The 22,195-nt window shown below is 33.4% G+C and overlaps 1 protein-coding gene across 2 annotated transcripts in view; it reads left to right on the forward strand.

The window, feature by feature from the left end:
* Positions 1 to 22,195, forward strand: part of LOC145242018 (protocadherin beta-2-like) — an 828,148-nt gene that overhangs the window by 37,297 nt on the left and 768,656 nt on the right. The window lies entirely within an intron of this gene.

The raw sequence follows: 22,195 nt of genomic DNA on the forward strand, positions 1-22,195 counted from the left end.
GTTTTTTATACTCAACAGACCCGGGCAACGTCAAGTACCTTCGCTAGTCTATTATATAAAAGACAAAGTGTGTGTCTGTGTATGTCTGCCAAAAACTTTCGATATACGCAACGAACACTGACAAAATTTATATCGTTAGAAAGATTGGTCTCTCGGACGACAAATATCCAAAAATTGGCCTAAAACATTAATGCTTTGACCTTCAACTGGACCGTTTTTTGCAAGGAGGGATCAGTTTTTTTCGTCAACATTTTTTGCAAGTCATATGCCTACCGATCTCAACATAATTTATAAAATCTTATTTTGACGACCCATAGCAGCATAAGTTGCCGTGGCCGAGACACCTAAAACGTTAGCTTTTTAACCTCTTTTTCCTCTTTCGCATTACAGGTTCGAGCCTGGCTAATGCGGCTAATTGTTTTTTTTTTGGTGCTTGCATGGGAACTTGCTGCTATTTTGATTGAAGCAAAAGTTAATTAATTTTTTCTTTTAGAATTGGTAGTTGGTTGCTCAATAGCTTTAGTATACAACCTCTCTCCACTGGACAACACCGGATACCCATGCTAGTATATATAGAAAAGTGACCTTGTCTGCATGTATGCGAAATTTCTCAAGCAATATCCTCTCTCAATATTTGCGCCAGTTACTACTTTATTTCCACTACATATCAGTTGGTATGTACTATGCTTTTACTGTCTGCTGGCATAAACTATTATGAACAATTTCCAAATTTATGATGCAGTGGTTCCCACTAAGAAAAAAAAAGCAATAAGATCTTAAAATATTTTTTTAATTACCAAAGAATAAGAGAATTATTCAATTTAAAAAAATTCCACGTCTATTCGATAAATTATATTTTAAAGGAATACAAGTTTTCAAAATTGTTGAAGCTTAATACACATGCGCAATAATTATTTTTGTTATGTTATTACTGCTTCAAAGCAACTCAATATAAATAAGTTTTGAGAATAAGTTTTAAGTAAGCAGACAAAACAAAGCTACAATAAGAATCGAGTACGTTAGCTAGTTTAGCTATGCAGTTGGCACAGCTAAGCAATGTTTAGAAAGCGAGTTTTGGAAACAAATAGTTTTGAAAAATAGTAAACGTTTTGACAAGAATAGAATTTTGTAACAATAACAATCGGGACGAATGGAAACGGTAAACAATGGTGGCGGTTGGTCTCATTTGCAAACGTAAGAGATGGCGCAATCAGGTTATGGAAACAAAAGAAACAGTTGGATATTGTTGTGTCTGCACAAATAATTAACAAGAACACGGAAAGTAAAGGTACAACAATAATATATTAGGAAGAGAAGTTATATACATATTTACATGTCTTCAGATATACTTCAGTTGGAGATATCCCGACAGGTGGCGTGTTGCATGTCTTACTGGAGGCAGCATAAGCGTCTTGCCTATTTGACGGTCGTTGCAGAACTCTCCCGGTATTGGTGATTGATACCTTTATATATCTCACTCACCCAACTATGTTAATTAGTGGGCGTCTTCACAACACCCTCCTCCCAAGATTTGAAGTCGTGTAGATTTCAATATCTTTTTCTCTTGGGGTTCATTATAATTGGTTCTGTAAACTTTCTTTTCCTTCCCGATCTTCTCGGTTCGGGCATGGTTTGTGGTGGTTTGATATCAAACGCTTCGTATTGTATATCAATTGGATCTTCCTTTTCATCAGGTTTGTCATGTTCATTGTCTTTTATATGAAGTTTTCTCAATTGATTCTGATGTCTTTTCTGTATCCCTTTTGGACCTTTTATCATGTAGACTAAGTTGCCGATACGTTTATCTACCGTACCAAACTCCCAATATGAAATATCATTTTTCATACATTTAAAATATACACGATCACCAGGTTTACACCTTTTACATGATGTGTGCGTAGTTTGATGGACGATTGCTTTCTTTTGTATTAATTTATCAAATGGTGATTTTATTTTTCTGCTGGCGATAATTTCGACGGTGTATTTGGGTTCTTAGTTATCCTGTATATTTGCAGGAATTGTTGTAATGCTTTATCCGTCGGGGTCCCTATTGATTTTCTAAGTGCACGCTTTATTGTGTCTACGAACCTTTCCGCTAATCCATTTGATCTAGGTGTAGTTATATGTTTTACCTGAAAAGTGTCACGAAAGTCCTTGAAATCACTTGATGTAAGTTGTGTTCCGTTATCTGTGGCTATAATGTCTGGCACACCAAAATGTGCAAATATTTCATGCAGAAAACTTATTGTGTTATTTGTCGTCGGGTTCTTGAAACGCTTTACTTCAGGCCATTTGGAAAAACTATCTACTACGATTAGGTAGTATTGTCCTTCGGTCGGTCCAGCAAAGTCGAGATGAATGCGTGACCATGGATGGTCAGTTTTTTTTCCAAGGTTTATGGACCATGGGTAGTGCCTTTGCGGCTAATGCACAACCTTTACACTTGTTTACTGTTAGTGCAATATCCACATCCATGTTACGCCAGTAAACGTAACTCCGCATAAGTGCCTTCATCCTATTTATACCCGGGTGTCCTGTATGAAAATCACGTTAGATCTTTTTCTGCAAGGTTTTCGGGATAACAACTCTTTCACTATATAACAAAATATCATTGCATACGGAAAATATGCTTTGCGTTTTTTCATCATTTTCCCTTATTTTTTTCTTTATGTCTGTGATGACATCGTCATTTTCAGCCTCCCTTTTTATATCGGTTAACGTGACTGGTAATTCTTTTATATTCGCCACCATGTTTTTTCCTCATAATTGGAACGTATAGCTACAATTACTGACTCTTTAAGAGTTTCCTCCATTTTCGGTATAAGCCTTGACAGGCCATCCGCATGACCTATTTTCTTTCGAACCAAGATGCTTTATTTGAAAGTCATAATTTAGCAAGATCGTACCCCAATGGAGATGGCGCTGCCGTATATACTAGCAAGCTCTTTGTTGAGCCGAAAATTGTCACTAGGGGCTTGTGATCTATTTCCAGTATAAAGTGTCTCCCGTACAGGTAACAGTGGAATTTCGTCACCGCGAAAATAATGCTTAACCCCTCTTTTTTTATTTGAGAGTAAGCCTTTTCTGCTGGAAGTAGTGTCCTTGAGGCGTGAGCTATAGGTTTTTTCGATCCATCTGGCAGGATATGCTGTATACATGCTCCTATACCATACGAGCTCGCGTCACTCGCAACACTTATTTCTAATTTTGGATAATAATAGGTTATAAATAGATCGGACTTCAGCGTCTTTTTAATTTTCTAGAATGCGTCTTGACATTTTTTTGTCCATATCCATGGTGTTTTTCTTTAATAACTCGTTAAGCGGAGCTCTTAGGTCGTGCATTCCTTTGATAAATACTTGGTAGTAGTTTGCGAGACCTAAGAAACTCTGTAGAGTCGTCACATTATGTGGTGCCGGCATGTTTTTAATTGCTGTCGATCTTTCCGGGTCTGGGCATCGACCGTCTTTATTTATTATTTGCCCTAAATATTTGATTTCATCTAAACAAAATTCGCTTTTGTTTTCTTTCACCTTGAATCCGTATTCATTTATCCTTGCGAATACTTCTTTTAGATGCTCTTGGTGTTCACTTATGGATGCGCTCCTGATGGTTATGTCATCAAGGTATGCACAAGCACAATCTATTCCATTCAGCATTGTATCCGGCGCGACTTTGATCACGAAGGGTAGACGGTTGTATTTCAACAACCCTTTGGGCATGTTAATGCATAATATCTTTGAGCATTCTTCTTCCATCGGAATTTGTAAATAGGCGTCGGACAAATCTATTTTTTAAAAAGTTTTGTCACCATTTAGTCTGGCAAATATCTCTTCAGGGCTTAGTAAAGGGTAGTGGTAGTCTTTTAATTCATCGTTTAGGCCCATAGAAAAGTCTACACAGACTCAAATTTGTTCCGACTTTTTTTTTACGTACACCGTAGGGGCTGCCCAGACGCTAGTTTCGATTTTCGAAATGCCTGTTTTTTCGAGTTTATCTAGCTCACTATTTATTTTGTCTAAACCAGCGAACGGTACATTCCATTTTTTTCTTAAACACCGGTGTTGCATCCTTTTTTAGCTCGAACGAAGTCTTAAATTTATTACATCTTCCCAGTCCAGTAGTAAATATTTCTGGGAACTCCTTTCTTTTGATCGTTTTAATATTTTCTGATGTTGGGGTGCAACTGGTTATTTTTCTACAAAAAGCGTTCATTGGTTTATCCCAAAGATTGAATTTTTCAATCCAGTCAATTCCCAATAAGTTCTCGCTTTCTTTAATTATGAAAATTTTCAATTTCTTCGTCATGCCATTTAAATTAATGGGCAGGATGACCTCTCCTTCGAATTTTATTTCGTCTCTTGTCACTGTTCGTGCACCTTTACTTGACTTTTGAAGAGTCGGTTTACCCAGCTTTTTCCAAGTGTTGATGTTTATTAACGATAAATCCGATCCAGAGTCAAGCTGAAATTTCACTTGTTTGTCGAAAATATTTACTGATACATATTTTCGTAAATTATTTTTCCCTTTGTCGTTTGTTCTCATTTGGTGTATTCTATTTTTTGTTCTGCGGCAAACACTCTTATGTCCAACTTTATCGCAATTGTAGCACCTGATATTTTTGTAAGGACAATCCTTTTCCAAATGTTTTTCATCACATCTTCTGCAATTATTACCTGATACTGTCTTTTTATAATTCCTTTGATTATTATCGTAATTTTGTTTTCTGTAGTTATTATATTGACTATTATCGTAATTTCCTTTCCTGCAGTTATTATAATTTGAGTATTTATAATTTGAGTATTTTTTTGAATTTTGACTAGTCTCAAAACTTCTTTGTCTTGAGTTTCTGAAAGGTTTTTTAATCTTCTTAATGTATGCCACTCCTGCTTCTTCTATATCCCTGGAATCTTTTTTAGTGATACTGCCCTTTGGCAATCTTCTGCTAATTTCTGCAATGTCAGGCCTTGTTTTGTCTCTAATTTTGAGAGAACGCGTCTTCGGATCTCTGAATTTTTTGTGGATAAATATTAAGCATTTGAAATCGTCCACCGTGAGTCCCGATAATTTGAAGTTGTCGCAGTTTTTGTTTACTACTAACGCGTATGTCAGGTAGTCCTGCTCATCAGTTTTCTTAAGATTCATACATGACCATCTCTTGTGGAAAAGAGACATGTTCGCCCCGAATAACTCCTTAAGAAGCTTTACGTTCTCAGCGAAATCTAACTGATTCGTTCTCCTTGGCAATATGAAATCAACAAATTTGCAATGTTCACTGGAACCAAGCTGTCGAAGTAATAAACTTACTTTCTTTCCATTTGGCCAGTTTTCGCAGTCTGTTTCGAAAATATCTTCATACCTCTTGAAGTATGCATCAAAAGTTTTATCCTCTTCCGGTAGGTATGTGAACACATCTATGCTGTTAACAATTGTTGTGTTGGAGAAGGTTGTATTACTTTCTTGTATGGAATTAGCTGTTAATCTTTCTAACAGTTCTTTCTGTTCAAGTAGCATCTGCGCGAACCTTTCTTCCTGCCTTTCTAGGCATTTTATGAGTCGTTCATTTTGTCTTTTGTCTCTTTCTGCGTGGAGCACTTGCTGTTCTTTTTGTGGGATCTGCTGATTCTGCATGAATTGTGTCATTATTTTAGCAAATTCCTCCATCTTGATTTTTTTTTCAATACAGTTGATGATATGTCCATGGTGGTGAGACGGCAGAGTTTTGTTAATCCAATGGCAAACGATATGAACAGTTAGAACAAAAAAATAAAATACATATTTTGGAAAGTGATGGTAATAAAAGCCTTTTGCTAAAACAGAAAGAAAAGCAGAGTCGGATTTATTTATTTTTTGTTTGTTTGTTCCCTTGCGACGGTACCAGACAGTGCGGGGGTCTGAGACAGGTTTGTAACCGTAACGAACACGGTTTGAACGTTACAACTGTGCATAGTTTATACATAATTATGATAGGTATATACCCAGTATGTAACACAAAGATCTCCGATCATGTCTAGAAACTCCCAGCAGGTTTAGATCAGCCCCGGTTGAGGTAATTAGTGCCAAGCTCTGCCTTTTGTTATTTTTTATTAATGAAGATTTAGTATCTGTCTGTCTGAAGGCAAAACTATGCTATTACTTCTATTAAATGTACCATTGTACTCAATTCAAGTGTACTATCTATTCTTCTGTCATCAGACCATCCTCCCAAGCATTACCTTCTCCTTTGTAAATAGGAGGTAGTATAGCATATTTCTTATTTTATTATTCGAATCCTTTGAGATGGGTAATTTTTATATTCATTCATTTATTTGCAAAACTGCTTTCCTCATCTTCGTAGTTGTTATTTCACAACGTTTCTGGCACTTGCAAAATAAAGGAGGAGATAATGCCTGGAAAGATAATATCATGAGAAATATAAATATACTATTGATTTATTTGCAGACTGTTATCCTCATCTTCATAGTTGCTGTTTCATGACGTTTTTGCCAACTATTCCTCTGACCTTCGTTAGGTGGTTACCCGTGATGGGATAGGAATGCTGAATCTTGTAACTGCATCCTCAGTAATTATTGCCTTTCAAAATGTGATGCGACAACAACAACTATGGAAGGCAGTAATTGCAGTTAAGAGACTCAGCATTCCTATCTCATTGAAAGTCAAAGTATTAGTTGGCCGAAACGTCTTGAAACCACAACTATGAAGATGGGAATAACAGTCTGCAAATAAATCAATAGTATATTTATATTTCTCATAATATCATCTTCCCAGGCATTATCTCCTACTCTATTTTGCAAATGACAAGTAGTGTAACATTTGTTTTCTGATTCTGATACCATCATCCCAAGGATCACCTTCTTTCTTTTTTTTGGGGGGGAGGATGAGATGGTGTGGAATGATATACTACCAGAGATATGCGACTAGTTTAAATAAATATATAGAGTTTTTCTTGACAGCTATGAGATTTGAAAAAATAGGGGAAAAATATAAAAGGTGTTTTATTTTTTAGAGGCGGCGAACTTTAAATTAAAATAAATCACAGAAAAATATATTTTATACAAATATGTGGTTTATCCCAAAGATTAATCTTTGTTATTTATAACTTAAATACAATTTCGAGTACATGACCTCGTGGCTCGCATGTATATGGCGTAATATAGAGGTTCTATTTTCACAAGTTCTACGCATTAAGTTAAACTTTATTGCGCCAATAACGGGTAGAACGTTGTCTTTCAAGTGGTCTATTGTCTGGTTTATCAGCGTAGATGTGGAACTTTACAAACTCCAAAAGTACATAATCTGACGGGGTTAAATCGCATGAGATGGCCAGTTGATAGATTAATTTTATGAAATTATTCGTTCATAAAATGCTTCCCTCATTCAATTGATCGTATCATTGGCAATTTGCAGACACTACTCTTGACTTGCCAAACCAAGTTGAACTAAAAATAACTGATTGTTGCCAAATATGCAATTAAAGAAAGTAGTTTAATGTTTGCTGCCCCTAAAAACAACCCGAATATATATATATATATATATATATATATGTTTTTGTTCAATTATATAATTACGAAACTAGCAAACTTGTAATTAATTCTAGCTTCTCAATATATTGAAAAAGCAATTAATTATCTTTGGACAAAAATAGATTCAAACATTAAAAGGTGACACGTTTAATACCCATAATGCATCATTTTCTTGGCTATTGCTCACAGCATGCGATTTTTCCCCTCTTTCGTTTCGTTAATTACGATGAAGCTAAAATACAGACAAATTGATTATTTTCTAAGACTGGTATTAAATTGAAATGTCAAAAGTTTAGCACTTTTGTTATAATTTTGGCGAAAGAAAAAAGAATAAGAATTTTCCTTTCTAATATTCTAGGAATTATATAATAATCTATTGTATAATATGGCAGCTCTAAGAACTGTACAAGGGAAATAATGTTATTTTCTGGATTCCGTGTTTGGAGAGTTCTAATTAAGTTTTTTATTTTATTTTTGAGTACGCGGAGAAAAATAGAGAACCATAAATGAATTACCAAATAACGTTGATAAATTGGATTGTATGAATATCATTTTTTATATAGATGTTTTTTTATTGCATTATGATAATGAAATATTTAATTATTTTTTTTCTATCTTGCTCTCTCACGTTCTCTTTCGTTGAATCTCTCTCATCATTCTCTTTCTCTCTCTCTCTCTCATACATATATGTATACAATCTTCTTTATAATAAAGTAAAGTCAATTTTCCTCTTTTACATCGGTAACTCTAGGTTTATAAACACAATTGAGATATATAATTTTGCTATGGTCATGTTTTATGTTTAAGAATTTATACTTGTTTCCAGAAATTATGCGTTCGTTTAGTTTGCTTTTAGTATTTTTTTTACCTTTTTTTGGCTTACCTGTCACTCCCCAAATAATTATGCATACGAGGAGTTGAAGTAATTTTCACTCATATGTTGAATTCCACTTCCACCAGCTTATGCCGGGAAATATTCCTTATAGGATAAATTGAACGTCATTCTTCTATTTCGTCATTTCTTGCCGTTTGTTTGTTATACTTTTACTAACTAAATATGAGTTGCTTTCTATAATCTTTCTGTTTTTGTAGCATGTTGATTTGACTATAATTCTATTCTGGAATAATTGAATTGGATTAACGAACACTAAACTAACAACCATTGAAAATATAACATGGCGTCTTATATTAACCTATGCAGTAATTGCAATTAGTACAACGAGCTATGCTGAGTTCGGTTCTGAAACGTTTTCTAATTTGCTACATCGAAGGATTGTCTTTTGTTGGCTTTCATTTTGTTTGTGTCGTTTTTTTTTAATTTCTTTTTTCTCTATTTTAACGGGCGGTAGTTTTTTTTTTTTAATTTTTTTTTTTACTCACGCTAACTCCAAACAAGGCACCTCACCACTTGGAGGTAAATGAGCTACTATTTGGGACCATGCTCGGGAATGATTAACAAGATGTTGGTTTAAGTTACATTGAAACTTCTGCATATCAGTACAGTCAGGGAAGCAGGTAGAAGGAAGGGATTTACAAAGAAAAGAAACTAGTACAAAAAAGTTACACTGTACTTTTCTTAAATCCCATTCTATTATTCCGGAATAGAACAGAAATAAAACAGGGCATTATAATTCACGCATTACACTGAATATTTCTTCCATTTTTTCCTATGAGAAATATTTAAAAAAAGTATTGTTGTTAAAATGCATCAACCAATTTGTTGTCTGAATTTTAACCCACGTGCAGATTTTCCATCGTCTCCATATATAATAAAATGACTGCAGAAATTCCCCTCTGGACTAAAACATCGTAGGTTTACAACAACATATGCCACATACAAATTCAATACATCTAGATTAATGGCCACTATCTTATGTAGCGTACGAACACCATTTTGCCACATTCTGTTGTGATAATAAAATGCTACATTGCATCCTACGAGCAACACGATCAAAATCGCAACATCTTTAGAGGGAAAAGTCCCTATTTTTCTTGCTAAATATTTAGTACTATCACTACTATCAGTTGTCATCGGCACGAATTCTACAGGTTCTACAGATCCTGTGATTGTACTGACTGTAATTGGCTCATAAATACATAGACATAAAATAATATTTCCGATTTATAAATAATAAAGGCTCCCTCGCTACAGTCCGTCCATTCTGATTGGCCAAGCTCTGAAAATTCTCATATTACAGAATCTAGTTCTTCACTTTATAAATCAACGGTTACTAATATTAAAATATGGCGTCACTTAGATACATATTATTTCGCCCAGCGTTAAGTTCATTTAATGCATAGGTCACTTCAGTCATGTAAACTCAAAAAATACAAGAGAGAGAAAATCATCAAACGAACGTTTAATAACCCGTTTACTTGCTTTCTTTTACAAAGTTTAAAACACACTATCCACTGTACGACTTTTTTTTTCGTCATCGCTGTCCACAACAACGACGCCGTCATCTTTTTCAAACCAACAAAATTACAGTTCTCTTACCATTACACACACTACTTGTAGATTGATGATGTTTCAAGACGACGTATTTCATATATATTTATATATTGAAGAGTTTAGCTCCCACATATTTGCGTCTTTTATATCAGGATTTTTCCTAAGAAAAACGCAAAACCAAAAACAAACAAACAAACCAACAAACAACAACGACGGACTCAACAATACATTTACACAGCCCATGCTATGGAGTTTTTTTAACGATTAAACACACTATGTGTAGCTTGGTGATGTTTCAAACCGACGCATTTCATATATATTTATATATTGAAGAGTTTTTGCGTCTTTTATATTAAGATGTCCCTTAAAAATAAAACAAACAAATGCAAAAACATTTAATAAACTACGGAATCATTTTATCGTTTCCTTGCGATTTAACTACATTTATATGTTTTCCGGTATACTGATAATATACTGATAATATACTGATAATATACTAATAATATACTAATAATATACTGATAATATACTAATAATATACTGATAATATAATAATAATATACTGATAATATACTGATAATATACTGATAATATACTAATAATATACTGATAATATACTAATAATATACTAATAATATACTGATAATATACTAATAATATACTGATAATATACTGATAATATACTAATAATATACTGATAATATACTAATAATATACTAATAATATACTGATAATATACTGATAATATACTAATAATATACTGATAATATAATAATAATATACTAATAATATACTGATAATATAATAATAATATACTAATAATATACTGATAATATACTGATAATATACTAATAATATACTGATAATATAATAATAATATACTAATAATATACTGATAATATACTAATAATATACTAATAATATACTGATAATATACTAATAATATAATAATAATATACTGATAATATACTAATAATATAATAATAATATACTGATAATATACTAATAATATACTGATAATATAATAATAATATACTGATAATATAATAATAATATACTGATAATATACTGATAATATACTAATAATATACTGATAATATACTAATAATATACTAATAATATACTGATAATATACTAATAATATAATAATAATATACTGATAATATACTAATAATATAATAATAATATACTGATAATATACTAATAATATACTGATAATATAATAATAATATACTGATAATATAATAATAATATACTGATAATATACTGATAATATACTAATAATATACTGATAATATACTAATAATATACTAATAATATACTGATAATATACTAACATTATACTAATAATATACTGATAATATACTAATAATATACTAATAATATACTGATAATATACTGATAATATACTAATAATATACTGATAATATACTAATAATATACTAATAATATACTGATAATATACTAATAATATAATAATAATATACTGATAATATACTAATAATATAATAATAATATACTGATAATATACTAATAATATACTGATAATATACTAATAATATACTGATAATATACTGATAATATACTGATAATATACTAATAATATACTGATAATATACTAATAATATACTAATAATATACTGATAATATACTAATAATATACTGATAATATAATAATAATATACTGATAATATACTGATAATATACTAATAATATACTGATAATATACTAATAATATACTAATAATATACTGATAATATACTAATAATATACTAATAATATACTGATAATATACTGATAATATACTAATAATATACTGATAATATACTAATAATATACTAATAATATACTGATAATATACTAATAATATAATAATAATATACTGATAATATACTAATAATATAATAATAATATACTGATAATATACTAATAATATACTGATAATATACTAATAATATAATAATAATATACTAATAATATACTAATAATATACTAATAATATAATAATAATATACTAATAATATAATAATAATATACTAATAATATAATAATAATATACTGATAATATACTGATAATATACTAATAATATAATAATAATATATTAATAATATACTAATAATATACTGATAATATACTAATAATATACTGATAATATACTAATAATATACTAATAATATACTGATAATATACTGATAATATACTAATAATATACTGATAATATACTGATAATATACTAATAATATACTGATAATATACTAATAATATAATAATAATATACTAATAATATAATAATAATATACTGATAATATACTAATAATATAATAATAATATACTGATAATATACTGATAATATACTAATAATATACTGATAATATACTAATAATATACTAATAATATACTGATAATATACTAATAATATACTAATAATATACTGATAATATACTAATAATATAATAATAATATACAAATAATATAGTGATAATGAATATCGCATGTAAAATTATCGTCAAAATAAGCGTACGAGCGTTGTTTGCCTTATGGACAAACTATTTGTCAGCGACATTTTAAATGTGTTATTCGTTTACAGATTACCTGAAAACCTATTTATGTAAAAGTAGGGTGAATGTGAAAGACGGTGAGAAACAACCAATTAAACTTTTTTAGAAGCTTGCACATTAGCTTTATTAATGCTATATAGCGAATATGACTATATTAAAGATGTTAACTCTGAACTAAATTGTAGAGGTTAGCTCCCAAACATTTGCGTTTTTTTTTAATTATTATGCCGAAAAAAAAATACGAAAGTTTATTGAACGAAATAACACGAACTTATTTTTTTACAAGTTTATTTCCACAACATTTCTTTTAATAAAATTCCGTATTTTTTCATCGGAACCACATAAAAAAATCACTATAAAAAAATGCATGAAATTTTTGTGGCAGGAAGTGCACAATCTCCAACCACACCTCTCCTAAGTCGACATTGTTAAATACAAGTGGCAAGTGAAGTGTATGTTCAGGACGACTGGAAACAAATGCCAAGATAAGCAGCATATGGCACCTAGAATTCCCAAATGGTCACCCATCTGGTACTAACCAGGGTAAACATTGCTTAACTTTGATAATTGATCAGGCTCAACATTGCTTAACTTTGATGAAAACCGATGTGTCAACGTGATTATGCCGTATATATATATATTGCTCGATGCCTCCGTTCAGTCTTGAAAGACAAAGGATACCCCCTGTAAGGGCAGCTGTGCATGTAATTGTGAGGTAATGGTTGCGCAATCTCCAACCACACCTCTTCTGAATCAGCACTGCTTGAGTCCAGTCGCAAGGAGAAGTCCAGGACGACTGGAAACAATGCTGAAATAAGTGGAGAGTACATACAGAACCTGAAAGCCAAAAATGGTCACCCATCTGGTACTGGTCAGGCTCATCGTTGCTTAACTTTGGTGATCTGACAAGAACCGGTGTGATCATGCCACACACACACACACACACACACACATATACATATATATATATATATATATATATATATATATATATATATATATATATATATATATATATATATATATATATATATATATATATATATATATATATATATATATATATATATATATATATATATATATATATATATATATATATATATATATTCCCTAACTTTGGTTGAACATATTGGGAAGTGATATAAAAACTGCCATTAGCATATTAAACGATGCTCTTTGTATAAACAAATCGAGCGGAGGCATTTGGACGATGTCAAAACATTGTTTATTCATGACCCACACAACAGCAACCGTATAGCGTAATGGTGAGAAGCCTTGACTGTCATTTGGGCGGTCGGGTTTCGATCCTGGCTTGAGGCACTTGTCTGTCTAGCCACATTGATGAGCTGTGAAACAGCGAAACAGTACTGTATGTGGATGACTAATGTATATATATATATATATATATAAAAAAACTTTTACTTGTTCATATCTATTTTGTTGTTCATATGTCTGCATCTATCTCATTCATATCTCTCGGGCTCTGTTCCCGTCTATCTCTCTCTCTCTCTCTCTCTCTCTCTCTCTCTCTCCGTCTTTTTCAACTTAAGCATCTTCTTTATCTATCTTATGTTTCTTGTTCTCTTCTCTCTATTCTCCCCCCTGTCTCTCTCTCTCTGTCCTTTCTTTTTCTCTCTCCCTTCCCCCTTTTATCCCCTTTTTTATCTCTCCTTCTCCTTCTTTTTCACCTCTTATCTATCTGTTTGTCTGTTTATATATCTTGTTGGCTCATTCTTTTCCCCTTATTCATCTCTGCCTCACATCCCTTCTCTCCGTTTCTGTCTTCCTCTTTTTCAACTTGAACATCTTATCCATCCTTTTCATGTCTCACGCTTTCTTTTCTCTATTCTTTCCTCTCTTTCCCTTTGTCCTTCCCCTCTCCCTCTCTCTCTCCCCCTCTCTCTCCCTTTGTTTCTTTCTCTTCCCTGCTTTTTTTTCAATTTGAGCATCTTATCCATCTTGTTCATATATATAATGCTCACCTCCTCAAATTCGTCCCCCTCCCTCTCTCTCTTTCAACTTGAGTATCTTGTCTATACATTTATAGAAGAGACAATTAAATAAATTGCCAAGCCAGGAGATATTTTTAAAAGCTGTTTTTCCATTGCAAAATAACTTTAGACAAGCCACCACTCTATAATCTTTTTCGCTTTGACTTTATTTCTATTTTCCATTTTATTCCAAAACATCCCTTCCCCCGCGCCTTTCTCTGAGGCCGGCCATCAAAGAGTCTTTTACATATCCAAAATTGTTTTGCCACAGACCGTTTCTATTATCAGATTGCTACATTTAATTTTGTGAATAGTTTAAAATTTATATGGAGAACAAATCGAAAATAGATGCTTTCCAGACAAACCTGAAAGAAAAACTAATTTTATTGTAATCTGATTACTAGTCTAATGAGCAATGGCTGTCGACGTCTTCCATGGAGTTACAGTTGTTACATGATAAGGGCTGTCCCCTGTTCATGTAAGTATAAAAATAGAGAGATTAGTTAAAATGAAAATAAGAGAAAGCAGAAATCGAACCCTGGACATAAGTTTTAAAGAACAATAGGTTTAAATGGAATGTCCAGTAAATTGTTAATTCGGATGAAATAAATAATAAATAAACTATTCAATTGTTAAAAGAATGTGGATAATAAAATATGAGTTAAATAAATTAGATATGTAGGTTAAATTCCTTTGTGGAAACAACACAAGGAAAATAGGTTATTGCGAAATCAATGTCGAAAACGTGCAAAGTCGCGCATGTTGAAACACGTGAATTTTGCTCACGTGGCCGGGATGCATGGATTTCTCAATATAGTAGAGGGAGAGTTAGAGACAGTCAGAGAGAGAGAGTCAGAGACCGTCAGGGGAGACAGTCAGTGAGAAAACTCAGAGACAGGCGGACGTCTGAAGCGAGACGTTACTTCAGAAACTAAAATGTGAAACTTTGAGTTCTTAATGAGGAAGTCGACCGGTCGTCAGAAAATAAATTCATCAGGTGTTTGTGATAAAGCTCATCTTTGTGTTTGTGATTTCTACAAAAAGGTAAATTGTATTGTTATTATATGTCTGTGTTATAAAATGTCATTACAACAACATCTCTCTCTCTAAGATACAACATCATATGTAATAAGACAAGAACTCTCACTAAGACACATATCATTACTAATAAGAACTCACGTAACATACGCGCACAAGTGGTATAGTCTAATACTAATAATAATAACTATATAACACAGTCACCATCATCAGTGTTTATTTTAAAGGTTATGTACACAACCATGTTTTTTTTTGTTTTCCTCGATGGAGAAATCCTTGAAGAGGTCCAAACACCTGGGCTCTATTATCACCGTAACAGGCCAAGTGTTACAAAAACAAAAGCCTGTTCTTGTAAGTGAGTAAATATGAAATAGGATAGTCAAGGATTCGAACTTGCGAAGCTAGATTTGGAATTGAGAATTCCAATCATAAGTTAAAATAAATACAGAATGTTATTGAAATAAGGAATGTGGAATTGCCATTGTTTAACTCACACAAAATAGTTAGATATCTGTTTATTGAAAAAGGAATGTAATGATGAAATTTGTTTCTGTTATAAAAATGAAAATTAAAATAAGGAATTTAAAAACGGACAATGGAAAATGTTATTTGTAAAGTGAGTTACGAAAATTAAGTTAGAGGGTCGGCTTTGTAAGAAACATGTGAATAACAATGCATGCTTAAACACGTGAGTTGTGGTCACGTTGACCAGACATATGTGTGATTTCTCAATATAGGACAGAGTTCGAAGTTAGTTAGAATGAGTTAGATCAGTCAGATCAGAGAAGCCAGCGAAGGTAGTCAAGGCACCCTCTAGGAAGCGAGAGGTTTTTAGAGATAATCATGTAACGACTTTTAATCCCTGAAATATAAAATCATGTCCGACCGGTCGAAGGAAGAATAAATGATCATCATGTTTTTTATAACTGCCGTCTTTCTGTGTTCATCATTACAACGAGAAAGGTAACGTGTTTATATTATATGTACAACTGTCAAACGTAAATGTCAAACGCACTCTCGGTCTATCTATCAAGATATTAAAAAATCTCTTCTAGTTGAATTACAGGCTTGACTCTCTTGTAGTAGTATGTACCTGTCTGTCTCGTTATATATAAGAACTGTCTCTCTCTTTATATACACCCTGTTTATGTCTCCAATATGTTATCTCGACAAACATGAGCATCCTAAGACATATGAACACTCACAATGAATATATATAATATCTAACATTTTACAGCGTAATCACACAACAAGAACCTCTAAGACACTACTAAGACGAACATAACAACAACAACAACAAATATATAAGTTGCCATCTAAATAAGAACAACGAAACATACTCACATATTTGGTACTTCGAAAATAACACCTTAATATAACACAAGGTGAAGAGGATATTGGCAACAGTATCAACAATTCCCGTGTCGCTTTCACACCCGACTCTGGTACAAAAATTCGAATATACCAAACTCTTGTACACACCATTCTCCTACATGCGGAACCTGGCCAGTATGAGTTTGTGAACTATGCAGACTGGAAGTTTTTGACCACTAATGTCTAGACTGCATTCTTCAGGTTCACTGGCACCAATTCGTCTAAAACTCTACCATTGTTGCCACTGCCGGATACTATTCCTCAAACAGACCCTCCTTTTAACATGTCTCTGATGGTTTGGTCACACTCTGCGCCGGCAACTAGATGACTTCACCCCTGCCACCATCAACCCAGCCCTACTCTAGGGTTGGAAGTAGCAACACAGTGGTCCACTGAAAACCTGACTCAGCAGGGTGAAGCGAGATGCCGATCTGATCCTGTGTTTTCGCCTCTATGGAGTGTGTCACTGGAACCATGATATATCTCTAGAAAATCACCATTTAATCATGTATGGCGTATTGTTGTCACATCTGCATTAGTACATCTGCTACGAGTCTCTAATCGAATATGTCCATATTGTCTACCAAGCCCGAGTCTCTGTCCCATCGATGTTGTATTTATTTTACAAGTAATTCCATGGAATTTTCTCTGATGAACTGGCTGTTTCAATACTATGTTTTATCGTAGTGCTTGTTATTTCATTTCAGCATAAAATTATTCCAGAAAGGTTCGATATGCTGCCAAACATATAAACCAGACTACTAAATATGAGCTGGCAGCCTCAGCATTGCCCGGTTATGCAATACGCTTAAACATGATATTTTAATTTATGCAGATTGCGTATGTATTATAGAATCAATCTTCTATTGATTATTATATATTACGAGGAATAATTTGCCCGGTGGACAAATTCACAAAAAAACTTTAAAATATAATAATGATGATAATTTCGTTTATCAAATTCCGTCTGTGTTTGTTTACAATATCATGTCAGCTAATATTTGCACTTGATGATGAATGTCCTGGAAAAGTCACTTCTGATTAATGATTAGTTTTAAAATATGCAAACGAAGAAATGATTTGCAGCGATTTTAAATGGTACCTCTTCTTTTATCGTAAATTGAACTTATTAATAAGAAAAAAATTAAAATAAAATGGTGAGGTACACCCGCGCTTGGCCAGGGGATCATTCGATCTGTAGTCTAATACCACTAAGCTATACTTCCATATGTTTTTTTAGAATAAATTTTCTGAAATTTTATTATCTCCTTTATCCAGTGTAACGTAAAAAAATTCCCCTGTAAAAATTATTATTTTTTATCTTTGTTTTTTAAAGATCTGATTTTTTCGATTTTCGATTCTTATCGGATGAATTTCTGTACCAAACATATCTAAGAACACTGCCAGACATATAAATTGATTTGTGTGAAATTTGCAAAAGATAGACTCAGCTGTTTCGGAATCTATGAGGAAGGAAATCACACACACACTCACACACACTCACACACACAAAGTGACTTTTATATAATAGTAGAGACAGAGATGGAGATTTTAGTTCGCTTAATTCCTTTGTGTAACATGTGACTTTCAGCATCAAAAGATAAAAACAGATGCGTGAGGAGGAGGAAGGGGAGAGGTTAGTAGATACATCGATGCGTTGACAGAATTCTTTGTGAATCATCTGCAATTGGTCCGGAAATGTCAAGATGTTATTTCAAATCACAATCCACGTTTTGCAAACGAACTTAGAATCATGCAAGTGCTAAGTTCCTATCTCGCCTTCCCCCTACAAACTTAAATTTTATCTTTCTTTTTTGTTTCTTCCATAAGCCTGCCACTTGGCAGGCTAAACAGAGGCATTACCGTTTGTGTGAGTAGTATCTTCTATTATAATAATTTATTTAGATTATTCAGATTACTATTCTCATCTTAGTTGTTATTGTCACAATGCTTCGACTGATCTAATTCTAACACTAGTTCATGTTCATCTTCACCAAACTCATCAACCTATACAGAATTACGAATGAACACTTTATTTAATACTAGCAGAACCTGTGTATCAGCGTTGCCTGGTGGAAATATGACCCATAGCCATAATAGGTATGATGAAGTCCCCTTTCTGAAAATAAAAAATACCCATGATTATCTAGTACAGGCGTCTCGAAAGTTTTCGAATGGAGAGCAATATTGCTATCCTTTTAGAGGGCCAAAATAAAATTTAAAAAAATACAAAAATGACCTGGACGTGTTTTATACTGTTTTGCTTATTTGCGAAACTGGTTCTCCAATACCTCATTCCTTTAATCATTTTCTGGGGAAAAACCCCTAAAAAAACGCTACATTATTCTCACACATTTCCATTTAAAAAGTTTTTCTTGGATATTTTTGGTTTCCATAAGAGCTCCGCAGGCCGGATTAAAGACTTTTGCGGGCCGGATTTGGCTTACAGGCTGTAGTTTGGCGACCCCTGATCTAGTGCATTATCGTATGTGAGTTCTGTAAATTACTGACTATGGATAAACACCTAAAAATATTAATACAGAGATATGTCGGCAATTGCTAGTGATAACTACTGTTGGCTCAAGAAAATCGTAGGCACTGCCGGCAGCGGTCAAAATGAAAGCATCTGGCTTCTACTGTCTTGCATTGTTGTGTAGTGGCAGATAGCGGAATCCATTGGCTCTTATGGTTGGGGTTAGTGGTTACTGGTGATTTGTGTTGCTTTAGGGCGGTCACTTGCCTTTACAACTATCACTGTCGGTTCCTAGCCATCACTGTCGTTCACTAGCTGGCATGGTCAGTCTCTGCCTAAATTCGATTGCTAAAAAATGAAATTGTCTGTCAGTGGATACTAGTGGCAGTAATTGGCGTGTAGTGATGTTTTGAGGCTGCCTCTTTTGCAATCAGTCGTTGTTGGGCACAGCATCCATTAGATTGCTCTGAAATGAAATCGCCTGTATTCAATTGTCGGGCACTGTCATCCAGTGGCGGTTATAAGTGTTACCGGTGGTAACTGTTGGATAGTGATATTTTTACTTGGTTATTGCCACCTGATGACACTGATGCACGCTAGCAGTTATTGCTATATTGAGGCGGTTACTTGTGAGCACTGGCTGCATTACAACTCTTTCTCACTATTGTCAAGCGTCTGAAAATGGCGGCCATGACCGATGCAGTGTTCGCTGCATTAATGTAGATTTTATATCGCAACATGCGTTGTGTACATATGCATAATATAAACCGTGTTATACATCATATATTATGTTCAAGTAAAATCAAAATATATTTGGTAAGTTTTTTTTTTTTTACATATTAGGTGACTTCCATGTTAAAACTTGGTCAATAAATAATAAAGTTATTATTTCATCACGGCGTGTAACTCGCCCAAGTACCCATTTCTTAAATACCAACAGCCTGAAAGCGATCTGGCAATTAGAGTGATTCTATTTCAGGAAATGTCTATTAACGCAAAAGTTGTAAAAGTATATGTCCTCTAAAGAAACTTATATTTGTTATATCGAAATATTTATTAAAACGACCAATTACACTCTGTTAAGCATTGTAAAAACCTGCAGAAGCTAATGGTGTCCTTAGGCAATCTGTAAACCGTGCCTATAATACGCATCCATGTAAACCGTGCCTATAATACGCATCCATGTAAATCGTGCCTATAATACGCATCCATGTAATCGTGCCTATAATACGCATCCATGTAATCGTGCCTATAATACGCATCCATGTAATCGTTCCTATAATACGCATCCATGTAAACGTGCCTATAATACGCATCAATGTAAATCGTTCCTATAATACGCATCCATGTAAACCGTGCCTATGATACGCATCCATGTAAACCGTGCCTATAATACGCATCCATGTAAATCGTGCCTATAATACGCATCCGTGTAAATCGTGCCTATAATACGCATCCGTGTAAATCGTGCCTATAATACGCATCCATGTAAATCGTGCCTATAATACGCATCCATGTAAACGTGCCTATAATACGCATCCATGTAAACCGTGCCTATAATACGCATCCATGTAAATCGTGCCTATAATACGCATCCATGTAAATCGTGCCTATAATACGTATCCATGTAAATCGTGCCTATAATACGCATCCATGTAAACCGTGCCTATAATACGCATCAATGTAAATCGTGCCTATAATACGCATCCATGTAATCGTGCCTATAATACGCATCCATGTAATCGTGCCTATAATACGCATCCGTGTAAATCGTGCCTATAATACGCATCCATGTAAACCGTGCCTATAATACGCATCCTTTTAAACCGTGCCTATAATACGTATCCATGTAAACCGTGCCTATAATACGCATCCATGTAATCGTGCCTATAATACGCATCCATGTAAACGTGCCTATAATACGTATCCATGTAAACGTGTCTATAATATGCATCCATGTAAACCGTGCCTATAATATGCATCCATGTAAACCGTGCCTATAATACGCATCCATGTAAACCGTGCCTATAATACGCATCCATGTAAATCGTGCCTATAATACGCATCCATGTAAACGTGCCTATAATACGCATCCATGTAAATCGTGCCTATAATACGCATCCATGTAAACCGTGCCTATAATACGCATCCATGTAAACCGTGCCTATAATACGCATCCATGTAAACCGTGCCTATAATACGCATCCATGTAAACCGTGCCTATAATACGCATCCATGTAAACCGTGCCTATAATACGCATCCATGTAAACCGTGCCTATAATATGCATCCATGTAAACCGTGCTTATAATACGCATCCATGTAAACCGTGCCTATAATATGCATCCATGTAAACCGTGCCTATAATACGCATCCATGTAAACGTGCCTATAATACGTATCCATGTAAACCGTGCCTATAATACGCATCCATGTAATCGTGCCTATAATATGCATCCATGTAAACCGTGCCTATAATACGCATCCATGTAAACGTGCCTATAATATGCATCCATATAAACCGTGCCTATAATACGCATCCATGTAACCGTGCCTATAATACGCATCCATGTAAACGTGCCTATAATACGCATCCATGTAAATCGTGCCTATAATACGCATCCATGTAAATCGTGCCTATAATACGCATCCATGTAAACCGTGCCTATAATATGCATCCATGTAAACCGTGCCTATAATACGCATCCATGTAAACGTGCCTATAATACGCATCCATGTAAATCGTGCCTATAATACGCATCCATGTAAATCGTGCCTATAATA

Source organism: Euprymna scolopes, chromosome 21, assembly GCF_053919585.1.
Source record: "Euprymna scolopes isolate OS-2025 chromosome 21, ASM5391958v1, whole genome shotgun sequence".
Taxonomy (NCBI): domain Eukaryota; kingdom Metazoa; phylum Mollusca; class Cephalopoda; order Sepiida; family Sepiolidae; genus Euprymna; species Euprymna scolopes.